Below are 21,227 nucleotides of genomic sequence, written 5' to 3'. Positions count from 1 at the left end.
AAATGTAATGGATATTTGCATATTTAAACGTTTTACTGATATTTGACTTTTGATGTTAGCTCTCCACAGTCCTTTTGGTCAGTTAGTAGCAGTCAGATAGGAAACACTCTTGAAGAACGCTCTGGAAATACTCTACACCACCTAATTTAAATCCAATCTTTTGTGCTGATTAAAGCTTAAGGTTTGACTGTAGTTTTCTCTAAGCAATAGACCTACTTATCTCTGCCTGAAAACTCAAAATGCATTGATAGCTAAATATAAATGCTATAGAATGCATCTACATGCATCCTGCATGAATGTGGGATGCTGAGGAGCATCTAACCTTGTCCATTGTTGCTTTCTGTTTGCTCTACTGACCCCCTATTCAAACACGTTTTGTTTGCTAATTCAGTGTATACCAGAAAGCAGGGTATGGTAACACTCCAAGTGGTTTTTGCTTCATAACCCCTCCCCATTGCAAAACCAACGAATCTTGCAACAATGAACACAATATAACAAATAATTAACCTCTGGATATGACAGTTTGTCTTCCTTTCTCCAGGGGCCAATGATTTGACATTAAAAGTGATGGACACGTAGTGTGATGTACTTTGATGCCTTCAGTTCTTACGGCATGATTCAGATATTTTTATTTTCCAAGACACAACCGTAGTGAATATTCCATGTTTCTTCCATCTGCATAGGATCTCGCTACCTCTTCTGTTGTGACTGTGTCCTTATATATAATGTGGCTACTGAAAGTGGTGTTTGATGTCATCATGTCTAGTAGTTAGGGAAGGATGCCAGGAGTGCTTGATTCCATTTTTAATTCTCCTTCTAAAGTGTCTTCAGATAGTGGTGGCCTGGAGTAACTGGGGACTTGACTTACTGACTTTGGAGGGCCCTGGCAGGCATATTGTTTTAGTAACATACACCTAGTTTGTGTTCCTCTCAACAGTAACCAATTAAATGGCCTAAACATTTCAAACAGTAGATTTAAATGTAGGTTGCTAACATGTAAAAGGAAAATATATATTTCTTATAAGCTTCTCCACTAGAAACAACTCCATGGTGAAACTTCAGCAAACGTCGAATAATATCTCTGGATACTCTTAATATTTTTCATTCGAGTCGTACAGATACATTGAACTGTCCCCTGTACAATCTAGTGTTCTGTATGTTTGGTTGCTAGTATTGCTGTGGGCTATGGCAGACAGAAGTTAAGTGACTCATTCTTACTAAATGCTTCCCTATGTTTATGATAATTAATATTTTAATACTCTTCTGATCTGAGAATGAAAAATAATAAATAAGTCAGTGATATGGCAGAGCCACTGACCTTGCCTAAGTTATTTCTGCAAAGTTTTTCAAGTCTACATCCTTTCTGTTCACTCTGTATCTCTGGATGGGCTATTTAAGGAAGATTGTAGTCTAGATACCAAACTTCAAGACCAGTGAACTTCCTTGAGCTTAAGCAGCAGAGAGATTTACAGCTAATTTTGGGTAATGACATCTGGAATGGTAGTAGAATTCTTATTAGAGACCTTCAGCTGTTATCAGTGGAAAATAAACAGTTTGGCCAGTCCCAGGCCAGATTGAACAGGATGGGAATATCATGATATGAGTGAAAACAGGCACACAGAAGACGTGTCTACACAAGTTCCCAAATGCCAGCGGGTCCTGTCTGCAATAGCAGAGGTCACACGGAATAAGCCAAAACCCCAAAGCTTGTTCAGTTATCTTCAGTTATATTCCAGTCCTTGCAACTCTGCTGAAGTCGGTGGAGTTAGATGAATGAAACTGAAGTACATGCCATGATAAGCCAGGCCTTCAATTTTTGTCTTCTTAAATGCTGTATTATTTCTCTGCTGGCTGGTGAATTGCCATAAGGCATACCAACTTTGAAGCTGAAAAGAGCCGATCTCTATTCCTATTTAAACAGCAATTGTCAAAATGAAATGATGGCAAAGGACAAAGAGGAGAGATTCGATTTGATTTGATTTGATTTGATTCGATTCGATTCGATTCGATTCGATTTGGTTCAATTAGATTAGGAGAGAAGAGGAGAGAATAACGTGCAGGAAAAGCTGAGTTAGAGGGCGATAGACAAGACCAGAAACAGTAGGTTCAGAGCATGGTGAGGAGATAGCATAGAAAGATAGAAGAAAAAAGGGATGGATAGGAGAAGAGACAAGAACAGATAATGGTGAAATTCAGTAAACATATTTAGTTTTGTTTGAAAGCAAATCAGCCGTATACACCATGTTGATTATGTGATTCAACAGTGGTTTGGCTGCTCCCCGCCAAAAAAGAAAAGAAAATGCTTCTGGTCTTTGGCAGAGGATAAGGTGACAACCTTCCAAACACCCTAATTTCCTTTCATTTAAAGTCTGGCATCCAAAAAATGAGAAGGTTGTCGTCACATTATGAGTAAGTTCATTTCAGAGCACCGTGGTGCACACAAGAGAAGCTGGCCAACAGCACAGGGAGGAAGAAAGGCCTTTTGCAGATGACTTTTTTCTGTGGGTTGTACCTGGGACCCTCCAAGGCAAAACTCACTTGCTTTTATCAACAGTAAACAATCTCCAAGTGCTCTACCACATTTGGCAGTTGCAGCCAGGGTCAACTCAACACTTCATGTTTCCCAGGGCTGTAAATTGTGGTCTGCACAGTTTGCTGTGTGGGGGACTTTCAAATGAGACCTTTAAATTGAGCCTGCGCCTGCTCTGCTTGGACATTGCAGCCTATGTGGCGTTTCTAATTAAGAGTAGGGTGTCAAATCTAGTGTCCTGGCCAAATTCCAACTTGGGTATTTACATTCTGCACATCTAAAAGTCGCTGTTGGATCGTTATATGAGAGCAAACTATGGAGCTTGTCCTTTGCTAGCAATGAATGTGCCCTTAAGACCAGCTTTACGTTAGCTCTCCTCTCAGGACCATGCATTCATGGTTGATGTTAATAATGACTACATGTACCAGACTAGATCCTGGTGGGTTTTTGTTTTTTCTTTCCTTTTTCTTCATAACCTCAAGGTTTATTTGCTTACTCTTGGAGCATCTTTGAATTTTTTACGGGGTTAGTATCCCTGAATTATCACATGGTGTATCTCCAGGGCGCTGCTGTAGCGTGGGTCCATGTAACAGGTGAAGGATAGAAGACATATCTTTTAAATCAGGGCAGTTTCTCAAATACGTATTTCTTCAAGAAGAGGCTTGTTTAGTCTGTTTCTGTTTTGCCAGAACCTGTGTTTGTAAGGAATCTCTTCCTTTACTCAAATAAATCGTGATTCTTTTTTATTACATCCATAGTCATGATTGAACCTGAGAAGACTTGGAAGGTGGCTCCAATAGGTTTCCTAAAGCAATGAATATTTATTCTTATGCCCTAAACCTTTCCACTCACCAGGGCAGGACTGCCTTGTTTTTGTGTGTTTGTTCAGTGCCTAGCACCATACTCCCCTTCATATGATCTTCATGCTGTGCCATGATTAGATATTAACATAGTAAAATAATCTTTATTAGTAACAATGGTACAAATTACAAATTAATAATGAGTAAGAGTGAACGAATAGGCAGCGCTTCCCTTTCTCTGCTTTGCTGTCCTCTGAGAGGTTTGTTAGGCTGATCTCTATTTCAGGAAGGCAATTCTGCAAGCAACAACCCAGTATCTGCTCCTCTGTTCTCTAAAAGTCTCATATTAGTGAGGTGACCACTGATCTTCCATTGTGAAGAGGCTGAGTAGGGTACCCACTGTGGTGTACCCACTCACTACTCACCCTGCTTTCGATTTTAAAATGTATATATGGGAGTGCCATAGTATTTCAACTGGAGTTTCTTACTTACGGCTAATAGATGCCCCAACTGTAGGGTACCTTGAAGAATTGCAGGGTTCTTCCTCTGTGGAGTCTGCTTTGCTAACAAGTTTCCCTCATAGCAAGCCAAGAATAGGTATTTATTTCCTTTTTAAAACTATTGATTAAATTGTCTTATTAAGTGCAAAGAAAGATAGGAATTAATGAACCGTAGAACAGTGCCTTGGATAAGCCATGTCAGGCATCCTGACCTATAGAAATGTTACTAGATTCTGGGTTTCATGTAGAAGAGGCATGTGCCATGAGGTTGGGAAGCAATTACAAATTTCATTAGGCCAAGTACCAGGGTGTGCCATTTTATATTTCAGGTTTGTTTTTGCCTGGAACATAGTAATTCGATAAGCTAGTTCCACAGGTTATACTTCTAGATAGTCCTGGGCCCAAGTGAGAAAAGGAAATGTTATTTCCTCATAACTGGGTTGCAGCGAAAAGAGCAAGAACAATAGTTTTTTAGGAGGGAAACTGAAGGATGGAGCATTCTTACATAATATAATATAATAATATAATGAAGAAGGTGTCTTTGTATGTATTCCAAAAAAAACCACAATGGAAACATTGTGTTGTAACTTGCATAACGTGTAACTGTTTCCTAACAGTTTAGTACAGACTGTTACTAACAGGATGCAACACCTTGGGTTTAATACCAACTTCATTCTATGAACTAAACACACCCACACAACCACAAGTTACCTTCTCATCTCTTGACTGACAAACAGTATGTCTGAAAGTCTTGTCATTCTCAATGGGATGTCCCCATTATGAGAGTCAGGGCTTCACATACGTGAAGTCTGGTGTTGGTCATTCAACAGGCAGTAAAATGTTCTTGCCCTGCAAGTGGTACTTCCTACGTTTTCTTCTTGACTTCGTCTCCACGGATGAGATCAGTGGAAAGGAAGATGGGGAGGGAGTAGCATGGAGATTGCAAAACATGCTGGGAGAAATGTACTTTTCCATGCATGTCTTGCTTGCTGGACTGCACATTCCTCCTTCCCTGATGACAGTATTATGTGCTAGGTTTTGCTGGTAGCTAGGCAGCTACCCAAAGCAACAAATCCAGGTGCCAATGAAACTTTCCATTGACTGAAGTGGGTTCAAGGGCAGGAGCAACAACTCACAATTCAGCCTCTTCTGAGGCCACAACACAAGGTTCCATACAATATTTTTAACTGAAAAGTATTCCAAAATCTGTCTCAGCTTCATGCTGCATATCTGTACCGAGGATTTAGAAGGAAAATGGGTTATTAGTACCTAATTTACATTTTCTGTTTTATCCTTCCTGGCAAGTTAGACCTGTGGTCAATGGTTCGGCCCCAAATGGCCTTTCATTACTCAGGCTGTCCAGCCATTCATAACCTTATGAGTCCTTACCAAAGAGGCTCATATTTGTGCCAGAAATATTGAGGGGAGAGAGCTCATGTGGAATATGCATAATGTGAGAATTAAATGGAGTTCAAAGAAAGAAAGATAATATTAATCACTGATAAGCAAAGATACTTAATTATTACAAATCATGAAATGATGCAGAACATCATTACAAAAATCTTATGAACTTGCTTCTGTTACTTCCTCCTTGTATTCTGCTGTTTCATGCTATTCCCAAAGCCAGACCTTCTGAGTAAGGATTGCTCTTCCTGGTGGGCTGAGTAGCACCAACCATTATTAAGGTTGCCTAATAGTGCACGTAATGAGATTAAGATTTTGCCAGAGTTATGTGGGCAGAAATTTTCCATGCTGGATGTTTTCCATGCCATGTTTTTCCCTTTTTTGGATTAGAAGCAAGAGGCTGGCCCCGGAAGTGGGAGCCAGGATTGGTCAGAAAGACAAGGAAACTGAGCGTCAGTCCACGGAGGAAATGAACACAGTAGACCTGAGGGTGAATTCACACACCTATAGCTATTCCCTTAAGCACTGAGGCTAGGTGCGAGTTAGTTTATTCCACTTTCAGATGAGGTTGGTTACATTGCATATTACTGGGGGAGTTCACAAAAGCTAGCTGTATTTTGCTGCAGCTGATCTCCCTGCACACTCTCTTAGTCAAGAAAAATGAGAAGGTCACCTAGGGAGAAGGTCATCTTCAGAGTAGGAGCCTATCTTCAGGACCTCTGAATGCGTTTGCCTCCAGCAAGGGAAACTAGCCACTTCAAACTGAGGTTAGTTTCAGCAAATGTTTCCCAAAGGGTGTCCGCATGGAGGGCTGTTGCAGAACTACCGTATGCTGTAAATTCATATCCCACTTGTACTGCTGCATACTATCTTGCTGGTGCTGGGCAAGTCCTGAGATCAGATCAGTGGGAGATTTGGGAACCATTATCTAAACAGATTGAGATTGGATATGGAGGAGGAGGGAACTTGCTCGGCAGAGAACTAGTACTGAGAAGCGGTGCTACTGGGAAAGAAGATGAGGAGTGAGGGAAGGAGTATGAAAAAAAAAGAAATGGGGAATCATGGTCCAGAAAGACGCTGGAAATGACTAAGCAAAATCGTTGAGAAAAGAGGAAGTGGGAGACACCAGCAGTGGGTTAGGAATTGAAGATATGTTGTCGGCGAGGACAGGAAATGACTGGAGAACCCAGTGAGAAACAGAGACACAACGATGGATGCCAAGAGCTGCTAAGGCCAGGAGACTGTGTGTGAGTGGAAGTGCTGAGCTGGGACTGAGGTAGAGGATCCTAGTGGTGAGACTAGGGCTTGTTAGGCAAGGAGGTAAGGGTTGGAGGGGAGGGATGACTCGGCAGGGGATGCTAGAGCTCCTTGGCCAAGGAAGCCGACAGTGGGATGAGACTGTAAAAAGCAGAGTGAGAATGGCCAGATAAGGAGCATGGTATGGGACAAGGTGTCATAGGAAGGAGACACAACTACTGAGGTATGGGCAGAAAACACTGTATTGAAGGTCGGACTCTTGTCTTCAGACAAGAGAACAGTCAGTCAGTATCTATAGATGCGTCTGGTGTGGTGTGTATCTCACTTCCCTCTGGTGTTTACAGAGGATGATCAGCTAGAAAAATGTACAGCTCCTTTCTCAGCTCCCAGGAGCACAAGTGGATGCAGTGACATAACCGTTTCAGCTCTCCTGATACGAGTATCAGTATGAATGTGGATAGGATGGAGTTTCTGTTTTGAAGAAAGCTTAGCAAACAGCTTAGAAAAAGCTATGATAAAAGAACATTCTTAAAATTGTCAGGTCTAAAGTTCCCAGACTTTCGTAGGAACTCTAATGAGCTCTAATGAGCTCCTTAGCTCTAATGAGCTACAGATTTTGTGTTATTCCACCCGTGATTTTTTTCAGGTTTCCGTTACCTTAAAAGATTTGGGAATTATACACATAAAAATATATGTTATAACATTAAGATTCCAAGACAAGAATCTCAAATGGAGTTTGAAGTAAGGTTGCCTGTGCAGTTTAAATTCACATCCCTTTTTATATGGTATGAAATTACGTACTTGGTTTTCTTCCTCAGGAGCCCTAATTCAGTCAATTCAAAAGATTGAGTTAGTCTGGGGATGAAAGTGGGTTGTTTAATGGAGGAGGCTAGAATCCCTGACTCATTTGTTACATGAGGTAAAAGGTGTGTGATAAATTTAAATGGGCAATTGCGGGAACAAAGGGAGTTGTCTCATGGCTAAGGCAGTTGGATGACACACTAGGGAACTGGACAGCAATACAGTCTGGTCAGACTAGGTCTGATGTGATGACAGGCAAGTCACTTAAAATGAGTTTTCCACAGTTGGCCTCTAATTGTGCGTTTTTCATTTTCTGGGTAGCTGCCTTGAGATTTTTGGGTCTCAGTACTAACGTCAGCAACTGAAGCAAATGGAAGATTGGCTTTGAATAGAGTAAAATATAAAGCGTATAAATACATGGAAAATGAACTTGCTCCTATCAGTGGATACTTTTTATTTTAATCTTCATATGTTTAAGTTCCCCTTCTGTAAAACTGGACTAATGACATCCCCTTCATGTCCCAGAGGTGGTGTGAGAAAAGATCCATGAATATGATGCATATGTGTGAAGTATTCAAAGGCAACAGTGGAGAATGCCACAGAAAGGTCCGTGGGGAAATGAATCATTCTGTCTTCAGAGCAGGGCTGACTGGTGTGCGGTAAATAAAGTCTGGGGCCACACATTAAACCAGAGCAGAAAACGAAATGTTGAATAGCTGCTCATTAACCAAGCACTGCCCGTTCTGTGCACTGGATGAGGTGAAGGTCCTGTGGGAAAAATAGTCTGTAGTGATGTAATTAAAGAGCGTACCAGAAGGAATGGTACACACAGTAAGGAATGGAATTCAGGCTGCATGGACAACTTTAAATTAGGCTTTCCCTGGTTCTTGAGGCTTAACTTGGCAACCTCAGTCATGTCACCTCCATTGACACACAATTGGGGTGTGTCAGTGCAATACAACAGCTAAATTCTTCCTTGTGGAATATTATGTCTTATCAAAAAAAAAAAAAAAACTAATCAAAAGCGAGTGTGTTGCATTACTTCCTGTTTGCTTCCCATGCTGCTATGGTTAATTGCTTCTTTCCTGCTTGTGGAATGAAGCCTGTTGAAGTCCAGTGGCCTCAACCATGGGCTGCTTATTCCGTGTGGCATGTAAGCAGCAGGGATTTCCTTGTCCCTGGCTAGAGACCTGCATACTTTACCTCTTCCATGCAAGTAGGATGAAATTAATCAGTGTTGGCTTTCTCAGCAAGCAATGAAATTTCAACCACTGCAATGTCGGAGGATGAAGACTCCTCAAAGGGGACCAGAAGAAAATGCATGAATGAGAAGTTCCTGCCAAGACATGAACACTAAACTTGAGTGTGTCTGAAATGTTGGGTGCAGAGAGTAAATAAGCCCCATGACAGGTCTAGCCTAAATACCCAGCGCTTCCATGGCAAGTAGCCCATACTTTCACCAACCTTGGCATCGTGACGAGGATAATATTTTTGCAAGGATGAACTGCACTCGAACAATGTCTCTAATGTTTCAGTGTCGGCGCAAACATGCTTTTCTTTCAGATTGGCCATGTGGCTCTTCTTTTTCCATTCCTTTTTTTCCCTCTTCCTTTCAAAGAAGCACATTTAGTGTGGTTGCTGAAAAGGCTATCCCAGTCTTCAGTGCAATTCCTGGGCTCACCTGATAAGCCAGAAGACAGTGCATCTCAATCCTCAAATGTAGGTATTAACTCTTAGCTGAGAAAGACGACTCTCTAGTTCACTCTACTCAAGGTTCCTTTATGTCATCCTCACCTGCTTACCTCGAAGGTGTAACTTCACACTGCAACCTTGACTTCTATATTTTGCAAACTCCTCTGAGCAAGCTTTGCACTTACTAAGTGAAGTAACAGTAGCAGTCCAGCTACCAGATGAGCCACAAAATATTGCTTGCTGGTGATGTGGCAGCTTCCGTAAAGCATCTGAACCATATACAGCATCTACCTTACCCTTTCTTGAGGCCAGAGTGAAGGTGCAAGCACAAGAGACTACTCTTTTGGGTGGTAGAATTGCAAGGCAGCCAGAATTAAAGTGGCTGCCCCATAAGTGATTGTTTTTCTCAGGAAAACATTCCCAAGAGGAATTTGTAGAGAAAGAGTTGTGTTAGAGAAAGAGGTAGTGTCATCCAACTGATAAAAGGCAACATGAGCTGCCACAGAGTTCCTACAGGCAAGGAGGATGTTGCTATACAGGTAACAATTTACTGTCCCATGTCTGTGGAGGCAGTTTTTGCAGGTTCCTGAAATTGCTGTGCAGCGGGCTGCATTCCAAGGGGACAAGCTATTGCTATTGCCAGTACCCCATAGAAAGTCAAGGCATGGGGCAGTGACTTGGGCAGCTGACTGAGTGCAAGAGCCGGAGGGATGCTTCCTCGCGGTGCAGGGATTTGGTGCCAGTCAGCTGAACCTTGGCATGGTGCCTCTGAGTGAGGCAGCAGCCCTTGGCTTCTGCTGAGTCCTGACCTCAGGACTCAGGTTGCCTCTGTACATGGAAGCCAGGTTGAAAACACCTCTACAAGAGCTGCTGCCTAGCATAGAGGCAAGATGTAACTGATAAGCTGAGAGGGGATGATAGATGATGACCTGTTCACATTTGGACAGCATCTTTCAGCTTCTTCCAGAACATGTAGGAACTCAGTTGGGTCTGGGACCTGCATTACTTGGGTGAGGTACCTTGGAGTGGGACAAAGCAGCTTTGGAGATCAAGAGCATGGGGTTAAAGCTATGCAACAATTACAATAACAAAATGCCACAAAATGACAGGATACTTTGGAAACCTAATCTTTGTATTGATTTTGTTGCCCCTTCTCACAGTAGAATAGCAAGATAGTGATGCACACTGTAAGGGATTAAAAAGACGATAGGATAAAATGTGTTTGGGATGTTGGCATTAGGTTGCTCTAAGGATCCTCCACAGGCATAGGCCTGTCATGGTGGCAGTGGCTCTTTGCAGAACTGGAGTGGGTGGGGGTTGCAGGGGAAGGCTCCTGGTTCCAGCTCCAACTATTGGCAAATATCATAATGTAGAGAATAGCAGGGTGCTCTGCATGGCCCATTTCCTGAGCAGCCCTATGTACTCCTTGGTTCCAGGTCCTCAAAGGAGTGTACGGTCTTGAGTCATCCAGCTTTCTGTTAGGCCAAGCCCAGCATGTTTCATGTGCTGTAACTGACTGAAATAACCTCACTTCTCAGGAAAACCATGTGGTTTGCATGCATAACGTTCACAGAGGAGTAGGTTATGCTAGACCCTTTAGATAGCATCAAAACCAGCCCGTGTTTATTTCTAGCCCAGTTCACCCCACCCTTTCTATACTATCTCACTAACCATAGTTCTTGAACTGCTTGGAAACAGGTTCTCAAAGCACTAACGACTTTGTGATGCTTCTGTTACTAAACCTGTGCTGTTGCTTACCATGGGTTGGTCTGGCATAGAAGTTCATGAGGCAATGAGATGAGATTTCAGTGTCTTTTTAAATGCTTTGCTTAGTTTACCAACCGGTATGTGCCTATCTCCTGTTAATATCCTTGAGTGAAGCACTGTCTGATTGGGTCAGCACTTGGCTGGGAGGGTCTGGAGAACACTTTGAACATGGCATTAGGGTCTCAGTCAGTGGTGTATTTCTTAAAAACATCTAAATATGTTTTCAGCATCTAAATACTGTAGCCCTAATTACAAGCAGGGCAGCTCTTGTTGAAGTTCTTGCTAATTTCCTCTTCTGTCCACTGACATTCTCTCAGCTGCGGTGGAGGTGATAATCTTTGCTTCTTGTTTTGTGGAGCTGAGCACCGTTGTTTTGTGTTGCTAAACTGTTGCTGCTTGTATGTTGGAATGTAGGAATGAACATGTTTGGGGGGAAAACACTTTATAAGTGTAAGACATAATTCATATTACAGTGTGAAACTAAACCGAGAAGTGAAAGAAAAAACTGGAAGGAGACAAACTGAAAAATACAAATATTAGGATAACCTTTAAGATTAGAATGATGCTCGCTTATTTTCCCTATGATAACTCAGTTTTCATAAAAATGAAGAGGAGTTTCTCTGTAAAAATGCAGTTTCTCTGTAGACCTGCATAAGATTGTTCAAGGTTCTTGTGTTTGGAAATCAGGCGCCAAGCTCTCCATCCAACTCAGTCATACAGTATGAAGAGCTGTTTGGTTCTGTACTCTTCTGTTAAGGAGAATGAAATACTTTCTTTGGCAATCCCCTCGTGCATAAGTTCCTCTTAGTGTTTTGGGGGTTTCTAAATGACTTCAAAATCTCTTTCCCACTATTCATATCAGTTTTACTCAGCAGATCAGCTCCTTCACACCCACTCAGAGGGGTTATCACTCAGCAGGCAGTCAAGCCAGACTGTGAATATAAACCAAGTCAAAGTCAGTGTCTACATGAAGTACAGGCCACTTGTACTTGAGCCAAAGATCCAGTTAAGTGATAATTGATTAGCATTGTCAGTGGTCAGTGATATCCCTTAAAAGTGCTGAGGATTTGGGTTTTTTTCAGTGTATTATTGACTCTTCCATTTTTTAGGTTGATGATTGGGATTGTTTTACCATAATTTTTTTGAAGGTTAGAATTGACAGGCACTTACGAAGCTAATTTACCAGTTTAAGAATGTGGACTTTTGCTGTAATTGAGATTTAGATTTTCAAAACATCATGAAGAAAAGTAACAGAGAAAATAGAAGAGGAAATTTAGCAACGGAGCAACAACTAATAACATCTAGTATTTTGTTAAAGGAATCGTTAATAAAATGGCTGAGATGTTTAAAACTTGCAGTGACTATTGAATAGCATGCACAGTTAGTAATCCCCGTGAATAGTTTTATTATGTGCCTGTCAGAAATGTGTGCTGCTTGAATATGCAGTTGCAGAATGACTGGGCTGGTGGCTATATACATTCTACCATTTTATTGACCTCGGAAAGGTTTAGTCTTGATGGCTGCTTCAGTTTCTACCCAGCCTAGTTTAGAAGCTGAGAGAGTAGTTTTGCAGAACTCTCTTCGTCTTAAGAAAGCGATTCACAAGATGTCTCCTTTAGTTTCCTGGAATCGAGATGTTTATTTTGTGCTATGTACAACAGCAACAGTTCTGTAGATTTCATAACCTTAAACATTCAAATTACAACTTTTACTGAAATTTTCTTTCAGCATGTATTACTCAGAATATCACCAGGAAGGAATTTAAATAACAGCACTAGACAGAAAATAAGTCAGATATTTTAGTCAGTATCTTTAGGACTCAACATAAAAGTCCCAAATAAAAAATTCTCAGTAGCTACCTTCTTTTATGACAAATCATTCAGTTCTGTCATCCTGATCCAAATTAGAACACAATCGGAACAACCAAACGTTTGTTCTTCAGATTTCGCAGAGCATTTCTGAGGTGAACTTTCATACTTCTTTGAGAGATTTTTTCCATTCCTCTGGCCTTGCCACAGAGACATTGTTGAAAGTCATTTAAGAAGATAAACTCTTTTCGTAGTCGGCATAGCAGTCACAGTTACGGTGCGGGCAGTCCTTCCCCTAAGGCTGCAGAACAATCACCACATTAAAGTGCTGGGAGGTTTTGGTGTCTTCTGTGACCGGTATAAAGTAGTTTGAAAGTCCTTTGTGCCCTGAATAGCTTTATGACCAGCCATGAAGACAACACTTCAGACACAGTAGTCAGGAAACCTCATCAAAGGTATTGGTCCAAGGACATGTGCTTTTAAAGTGTAATTTGTGGGAAGAGTAACCAGTTGCTTACTAGTCATTTGGATTTTTTAAACCAACAGAAGTATAACGTGCCTGTCGGTCTATCTATCGGTTTCCCTGCTCTTTTTCAGCTTTTTGTTCCCTTTCTGTGCACTGTATTCTACTTGGTAGCCAAGTGCAACATAAAGGATGTGTTGAAGAACAGGGTACCTAATAACTTCAGTTAAAAAAGGATTTTAAAATATTCCCATTGTTCATTCACAACCCACATTTCCTGACCATTAGTCATGGTGCATGCGTTTTCACTGTCGTACTAATGTTAACTGTGGGGCTGAGAGACATTCCAAGGGTTTGTCCATTTAAATTATGCTTGATGGAGGCGGGAAAACTAGGGTTAATCAAAGACCCACTGGAATTGATGGGAATCTTTCTGTCAGTTTCAGGAGGCTTAAGATCACTTTCATTATTTGTAACAATTATTTATCTTCTTTCTGCTGCACCCAGTACTTTGTGCAACAATATTCTTCTTTTTTTTTGTTTTGATTTTTTGATTTAAAGTGGTTCAAACATTAATGACAAATTCCATCTTCTCAAGCTAAAAGTACTCTTGGCCCTGCAGTATCTGCAGTCTGCATTTGACTGAAAGAGTTGTTCAGTAAGTCACGTGGCAATGATGCAGTTGCCTGAATGAGTGATTATAACTTTTAGAAGATATCAGAACTTTAGAGGAGGGCTGGAATAAGTCAGTCATGCCACTGATTGAGACGTTTTCCTGACAAGCACATCAAGGTTAGATTTCATTAGGATGGGAATTTGTCTTCCATCAGGCAACTGCTTAGTCTCAGAGCAGAGCATTCCTTCTTTGCCATTCAGCTGTAGGTGCACATGGCTGGATTACCAAATATCTCCCTGACAGCTGAGGGTCCCCAGTTCTGGACCCTGCTCATGGCCTAGCGTGCAGTGACTGCATTGTGCTCACAGTATTTCACTGGATCCTCCTGCTGCTGCTACAAAAGGGTGGGTGGGGTGTTATCCTTCCTGCCAAAATCTTTATCCAAAATCAACAAAGCCACATCCACTTTCTGGTTCAAATACTCATGCAAACATATTTATGCAATTGTTTGTGGGATTTGACTTTTCAAATAAAATTCCATGCGCAAAGCTTCAATACAGCTGCTTTCAAAAAACAAATGAGAAGGTTCATGTATATCACTGAAGTGTATTTAACTGAGAATTTGTTATAATATCCTCCAAACATTTTTTCCAAATTGGTCTAACTCTAAGGTTTGGACTATTTCCATCTTTAGTATAATGCTGCTGCGATGTGTGGAGTTTATCCCTGTAGCCTAATACCATGAAAAGAGGGGAAATAGAGAAAGATACACAAAGCAAACACTGTCTGAATCTGAATAATTACATTAGATGTTTGATAATCAGGAGATTAAATTTTGTTTGTCTTAAAAAAGACAGCTGACAAGCAGAGAAAATTAAGTTGGCAGACTTAAAACCAGTTTGGGGTAATTCTGCTGTCTGAAATAATCTTGAATGCATTTGTATTTTTAATTAATTAAACCTGCCAAAGCAACACTCACTGTAACAGCACAGATGAGGGTCACTCACAGTTTCCTGTAGAAAATCCTAAATTCAAGGGGAAAAGCCGGTCAAGGCCAAAAAATGTGTTCTTTCCTGGAGTTTAATATGCAAGGTCTAGAGCTTTCTACAGTTATGGAGTACTGGTTTTAACTGTGGACTGAGAAGAGCTGCTGCTTAAAATATGAAATCTGTCAAGCCATTATCCTGTCATAAGGTGTAACGATTTTCATATTTTATTAAAAATAAAGAAAACAGATGAAATATTTATTGTTAGAGGGAGTGTGCTATTGCCACCAGCAACCTAACTTCATCACAGCCCTTGGCTTTAGAGTTTATATTGTGCACCTGTGCAGCTCTGGCCATGCCAAGATAAACACTCTCCAAGACAGGGGCTACGTCATCATTTTTAATCTCTGTGAAGTGCCAGGTGAAGTTATGGAGCAGTATAGCGGTTAATGTATAAAAAGACTCTGCTGTGCTCTCTTGGACTAAGTTTCCACTCCAGGGGTTTGCATTGCAAGTAAATAGCGAGGAGCCACAGGACTATCCAGTAGCACTCTAGGCTCACACGCTTCAATATACTTATTCTGGCCACACTGCTTTGAGGTAGGGCAGTGCTATTAGCCCCATTTTATAAATACAGTATGCCACTGAGGTCTGCAGTATGTAGAATATTATTTGTACTGGTAACTGAATCCCCACAGGAGTCTAGCTGCTTGTATTAGGCCTTTGTAACATGACTTATTGCCACAGTTCCTGGGAATTTTTGAATGAACAGACATGGGACGTTTCTGTTCCTGTCGTGTATTCTTTAACCATCTGTTTTGCTTCACTTTTTAAATGCTTTGCTGAACTGGGCAAACGGGGAGACTTCAGCATCTGAACAACAGGTTTCCATATTCACGTCCTAGCTCAGAAAACAAATAAACAAACCAAAAAACCCCCCAAACAGACAAAAAGACAAGAACCTTCACCTCCGTTGCTTCCTCCCATTCCTGCAACATTCTTGGGTAGTCACAGCAGAAATGAGATTCCCCGCTGTCTTACTGTATATGTTCTTGGCCAGGTGCTACAGGTCAAACAGCAATGTCGTTGTCTCTTCATCAAAAACTGGCCCATATTTTCAGCTTCTTAAGGAAAGAAACCTGACATATTTTCCTCTGCAAATACGTGGGCCTCCAGCAAATTATGTGAATTTCTGACTGACGATGGGATCTCCAGTACTGAAGACCATATAAAAATCAGAATGTAATAACTGGGTTTGTAGAAGTGTCAACAAAGCCAATTTTGTTATCCTTCTTTTGAACACAAGGCTTATCTTTTGGATTGAAACATATTTATTATAGACGGAAAACCATCTTTTATGGTAAGAGCTAATGTTCCAGCTTTACACCTTATTCTGAAATGCAAGAGAAACACAGACACTGATAATAATGCAATCAAGGCAATTTAAATCCTTTTAAAGCATCCACAAAGGAGCCTTTGATAAGAAGCAACTTTCATCAAATTCAAAGACTAAGCAGTTTAGTATGTATTGTTTATTAAGTTTATATGTAGACAATAGGAATTCCACATTTGGCTAGGGAAGAGCAGCAGTAAATTATAGCATATATTTGTAAGCACTGGTGTTAGACTTACTAGTTTTAAATGAAAAATGTATTTTATATTAATATCTCTCTAAATGAGGTTATTCACTGTTTAAAGACGTAATTTATTTTCCATTAGTACCCTGATGGGACACAACAGTTCTGTATACTTTAAAGTCTTTGGTCCTTTTTTTCAGCAAAAAGAAGTAAATTACTAGATGGGCTATATGATGTATGATGGGCTATAAGAGTTGGTTTAGTTCAGTCATGCTTCGTATTTTTTTCATATCTTGCTTTTAGTTCCTCCTTTTGTTCTCTTTTCCATTGTGTGCCCCTATAAGAGAGCTTACATGTAGAAAGCAGAAACGTGCAAAAAAAGCAGAAGTGGCTTTAGATATGGGTTGGGCTGGTTAGGATCTGTTCTGGCAGAACCCACCAAAAATTTGAATGAGGAGGGAGAAGTCAATTAAGCTGTTCTGATTTTGAAATATCTCCATGCCAGGGCTGGTGGAATCATTTTGATGGGCCTAAGCACCTTAGGAAAAAAAAAAAATCTTACTTTAGCTGTGATAACAGTGCTACGAACTGACTGATAGCCAGTTCTGGTTTTGATACTGCTTCCTCGTATCTGACTTAAGAGTAAGGACTAAAGGGGTCCCTTAAATTTCAGTGTTTTCTTCCATGATTTTGGTATGCTTTTTGTTATTTTGAATTGAAGGAGGCCAGAGAAATAGAGCAGCAGACTAATACTAGACGTGGAGCAACATCTACTTGAAAGATTATCACTTTGATTTGTCTTAAAGAAAAACAAAATGGAAAAGGAAGATGTTTTCTCATCTTGGGTCCTTTTGAGAATTGAGCACAAACAGGAAAATGAATAATTAATTCTCCTCACATGCATTTTTGCGTTTCTAGGCATTTGGGGTTTTTTTTAGGCAGTGGAATTACATTGCATTTGGATCTTAGTTTTAATCTGGGCTGTTTTATTGCCAAGGAGAGCAGAGATCCGAAGATCAAATCCAAATTTTAATGTGTTACAGCATGGTGCATGTCTCTCTGGTGATTCTGCATGTATTTCTTTGAAGTATATTCTCTTAGGATTACATTATTTTAAAGAGGAAAATAAAATGCCACTTAATAGATAATATGTAAGTACAATCATTGGCCACACCAGTAATGACCAAAAAACCAAAAGGATGTTCCTGGGTTTTGTACACTTGAAAAGCAAGAAGATTTAAACTAAACTCATCCCTCTGCACAGACATTTTACAGGAGGAAGCCTCTCTAGCTGATAACAGGTGTTGCATTAGTAGCCCTTCAAACAGCAGGCCTCTGTCCAGAAACAGAAGTACAACTTTCCGTAGCAGTCTGAGGGAACATATCTCGCTTAGACACCTGCATTTTACCCTGAACGAGAACACATCAGAGAAGACTGCTTTTCAGCCAGATGTCATCACCTACTTTTCTACTTCACCACTAAACCCAGCAAAATCCCGATGGTGTATTGCAAACGTGGAAGAGGAGAGACCTGGTTCCTCTGCAGACTGTTGTTTCTCTCTAAAATTTTTGAGGTGATGTTTTCGGCGCTGAGAGTCTGAATGGTGACGGCGTTATCTGTATAGAGGCGTCACTACTGTAGTGGAATGACGTTGGTGTGTTCTGTGTGCGCGGCGCTCCTGCCGGAAGTGCTCCTTTAATATAGACGCTGAGGGGTAAAGAGAAAAAGGAGTCAGGAGAATTCAGAGTAAATGTCGTTTATCTTCAGGGTATTTGTTATCGCATTTTACCTACTGCCTTTTAACAAACATTCTCATCTGTAGTAATCTGTGTAGTCGCTCAGCTGGGAAGATAAATAATTCGTTTGCATGCCCGCACAATTGGCCGGTTATATTTGCTAAACAAGGAGCGCGGCGGCAGCGAGAACGGCCTGCTCTTCTTGGGCTGCCACCCACCCAGCTTTTCACCTGCCTTTGGAGTGATCTGCAGGTGTTGAACAGGACGCTGCCCGAGCCGGGGGGCCTGGCTGCCACAGATCTCTCTCTCAGGACTGTTTTAGTTACACCTCGGCGTCATCAGCATGTGGTTTCACTTCCAAGTGTTTAACATTTCCATTTCCTCAGGAAATCGTTCTTTCTCTTTTTTAAACTTTTGAAACTGGATGGATTTTTTTTTTTTTTTTAAAACTGGCAGACAGACCGAGAAGGGCACAGCAATTAACCGCGGCCCCGGGGAGCCTCCTGATTGCCTTCCCTGCCTAGCTCGCCATCCTCTGCCTGCACGGCCGGCAGCGTGCAGTACGGCTCGGGGTGCTCCGGCCGGGTCTCTGGGTGCACTGTAGAGCACCTTTGCTTTGGCTCTTTCCTTATAATAATAAAGCTGTCCACCTCTTCTTTCCGTTTTTGAGCTGAGAGAGGTATTTTTATTTCTTCGTCCGCTTCGGGGCCCATGTATCCCAAAATTTAGCTAAGAGCAGAGTCCTTCGTCTGACTTAGTGAGGTCAGTTGCAAGATCAGGGCCTAAGAAAATATTTTGTGTCACCTACTAGGAATGAAAACAGTTACATCATGTATTTATTGTCTGTATTGGTATAGCCAGCGCTTAAGTGAACATTACCAAGGAGTGGATGGCTCCAGGGAACTGCCTGGCTCTTGTGTTTTCAGAGATTATTTCTGGTATTTCCTTTTTCCTCATTACAAATGGGTCGCCATTCTTGTGTGTTGGCCAAGTTATATGCTGTAAAAGAAAGTCTGTGCTTGTATCTTTATGTTTAGATTATCCACATATGTAATAGTGTTTAGCTTCTTGTTTTCTTTATCTGGCACGTTATAAAATATAGTAGTTCAATATGCAATTTGCATGCTGACTTTAGCTGATACTACTAGCTTTTTAGTTAGAAAAGAACCCTCTGTGCTACAGTGAGTATGGCCATATTATAACATCTTGAAAAAATGACTGTGCATTTTGTACCACAAGCACTGACACTTTGTATCAGATAAAACTAAACAAGAGAAAATATAGAACAAATTAGCTGCTTAAATGTATTTGTTGGTCTGTATTTTGTTTTATCACATATCTGTAATTCAGACTAAGAAATCACATTTTTTGCACTCCTTTTTTAGTATTGAGAAAGATTACTGTGGATTTGGGCTTCTAGAGTGATTGATTTCTGAGATAAGGAAGGCTATGTGCTACAGACATTCAAGGTGTCTATTTTATGAATATCCTTAGAAGAGTTATTTAGTCAAGACAGTGAAAAGCAGCATCAGATAGATGCAGCACCTCGTCCAGACGTGCCAGGAAAGCACACCTGAGCTGCAGAACCTCTGGCTCCGCGTGTCTCTGTGACATTGTAAGCTGCTGTTTTGATCCACTTGGGCACTTACCAGACTCCTGTGCTTACCTTAGCACTATGTGTTTTTGCATATTCCTCCACTAGAATGAGAAGAGCGATTCCTTTCTGGCTGAAAAAGTCACTTGGTGAAGCAGCATAAACTTGTAAGACTTGCAAGGACACCCCAAGGCTGCTCAGCGTCAAACTGAGCCTGCTGACTTTCTCGCCGTACATGTCTGTGTCATGATGTTCCAACCTAGAGGCTCCAACTAATGCAAACAAACCAGTGTCACAAGCTTGTTGCTGATAGTTAGATAGGCTAGAGGTCAAATTAAGATTAAAACAGTGATTTAGATCCAGTCTTATTTGTTAGAGGGTATCAAAACATTGCAATCTTCTAGATAGAGTGAATGAAATCCTAATCCAAAATGAACTGGCAGTACTAGCCACACAGTGGTTCTGGTACGTTGTCCCAGATTGCTCTAGCAAACCAGACCTGAGTAGGATCACACTGAATTAAATGCACAGTCCAGCTAACTCCAATCTGCATCTCCAGTGAGAACTTGGTAGATGCTTCAGAGGACAATTCCTGAAGTGCTGCCATATCTGCATGCAGGTAAAGCACTATGCAAGCATTGTCCTTCCTTCTATAAGAGGGAAACTTTGGGGGTGCTCAGGCCATCGCACTCCCATGTAAAACCTGACAGCAGCCTAACTGCAGGTGAGCAAGTTTGGTATCTCATACTTGTTCTGCTGTGGTAGGATGTCCTGGTCTTGCAGGGGCATGGGCTTCACGGTGTGAACTGTGATGAGTGAACCCTCCTGCTGTGTGTCTGATGACAAACGCGAGTTTGTTCGCAGATTTGTGCCTGCAGCTTTTTCCTTGGAGTGGATGGAGCTGAAGGGAGGGAGTGGACAGAGCGAAGGGGTAATAAAAGACATTGCACCAGTTACTCCAGGCCTGAGAGCGAAATAGCCAAGGCCCTGACAACTTGTGTGGGTTTAGTATGTCTGTTTGCAGTGTTATGTTATGTGTTTAGAAGCTGGTTGTTTCCATAATAACAGTAACTGCCATATGGCAGCGAGGAGGGTGGTGAGAAGAACGCTTAAGGAAACACAGTATGTTGTTTGACATGTGTGTGCTTCTAAAGGGATAACGTGCTTGAGCGAGTACTGCAGCTCCAAACAGGCTGTGGGATTTGCTGCTTCTGCCAAAATAGTATTCAAAGCCCTCTTCATTTATGCTGGTACTATGTCAATTAAAGATGGCTGTCTTTTTCCCCATGTTTTCCTGCAGATGATACCTATAGTGGGTAAAGGACCTTTTGGTTTAACAGAGTGATGGTTCTGGATTCAGGACAGATCCAGCACAGGGAAATAGCATTTAAAAAACACGTTTAAGGAAAAATAAACTGCTGCAAAGGTGCATGGTGTAACTGAAACCCACCAGCTGGATGCCATATGACCTAAGCATTGGTTAATGCTCAACAAGTAAATAGAAGAAGTTCTGAAACCTTTAAATATGCGTATTTTGCAATAATTATTTAGTAGGGAGTAGCTTTAGCTTTTCCAGAGATTAGGTGCGTTTCAGTGCATACCTGAGAAGGAACCAGTAAAGTCACCACAAATTCCTACTTTTTGTACTCTTTAATGTATAGATTCACGTTTCAAGGCCTTGTAGTTTGCTCCTCA

General features: G+C 41.2%; 1 protein-coding gene across 4 annotated transcripts in view; it reads left to right on the top strand.

Moving 5' to 3' along the window:
* The window catches only part of GRK5 (G protein-coupled receptor kinase 5), a 182,925-nt gene that overhangs the window by 92,911 nt on the left and 68,787 nt on the right, over nucleotides 1-21,227 (top strand). The gene's annotated exons all lie outside the window — the stretch shown is intronic.

The sequence above is a fragment of the Struthio camelus genome, chromosome 7 (assembly GCF_040807025.1).
Source record: "Struthio camelus isolate bStrCam1 chromosome 7, bStrCam1.hap1, whole genome shotgun sequence".
In the NCBI taxonomy this organism is placed as follows: Eukaryota; Metazoa; Chordata; class Aves; order Struthioniformes; family Struthionidae; genus Struthio; species Struthio camelus.
Note: the sequence above shows the minus strand (reverse complement) of the source record. Positions and strands in the feature narration are given on the sequence as shown.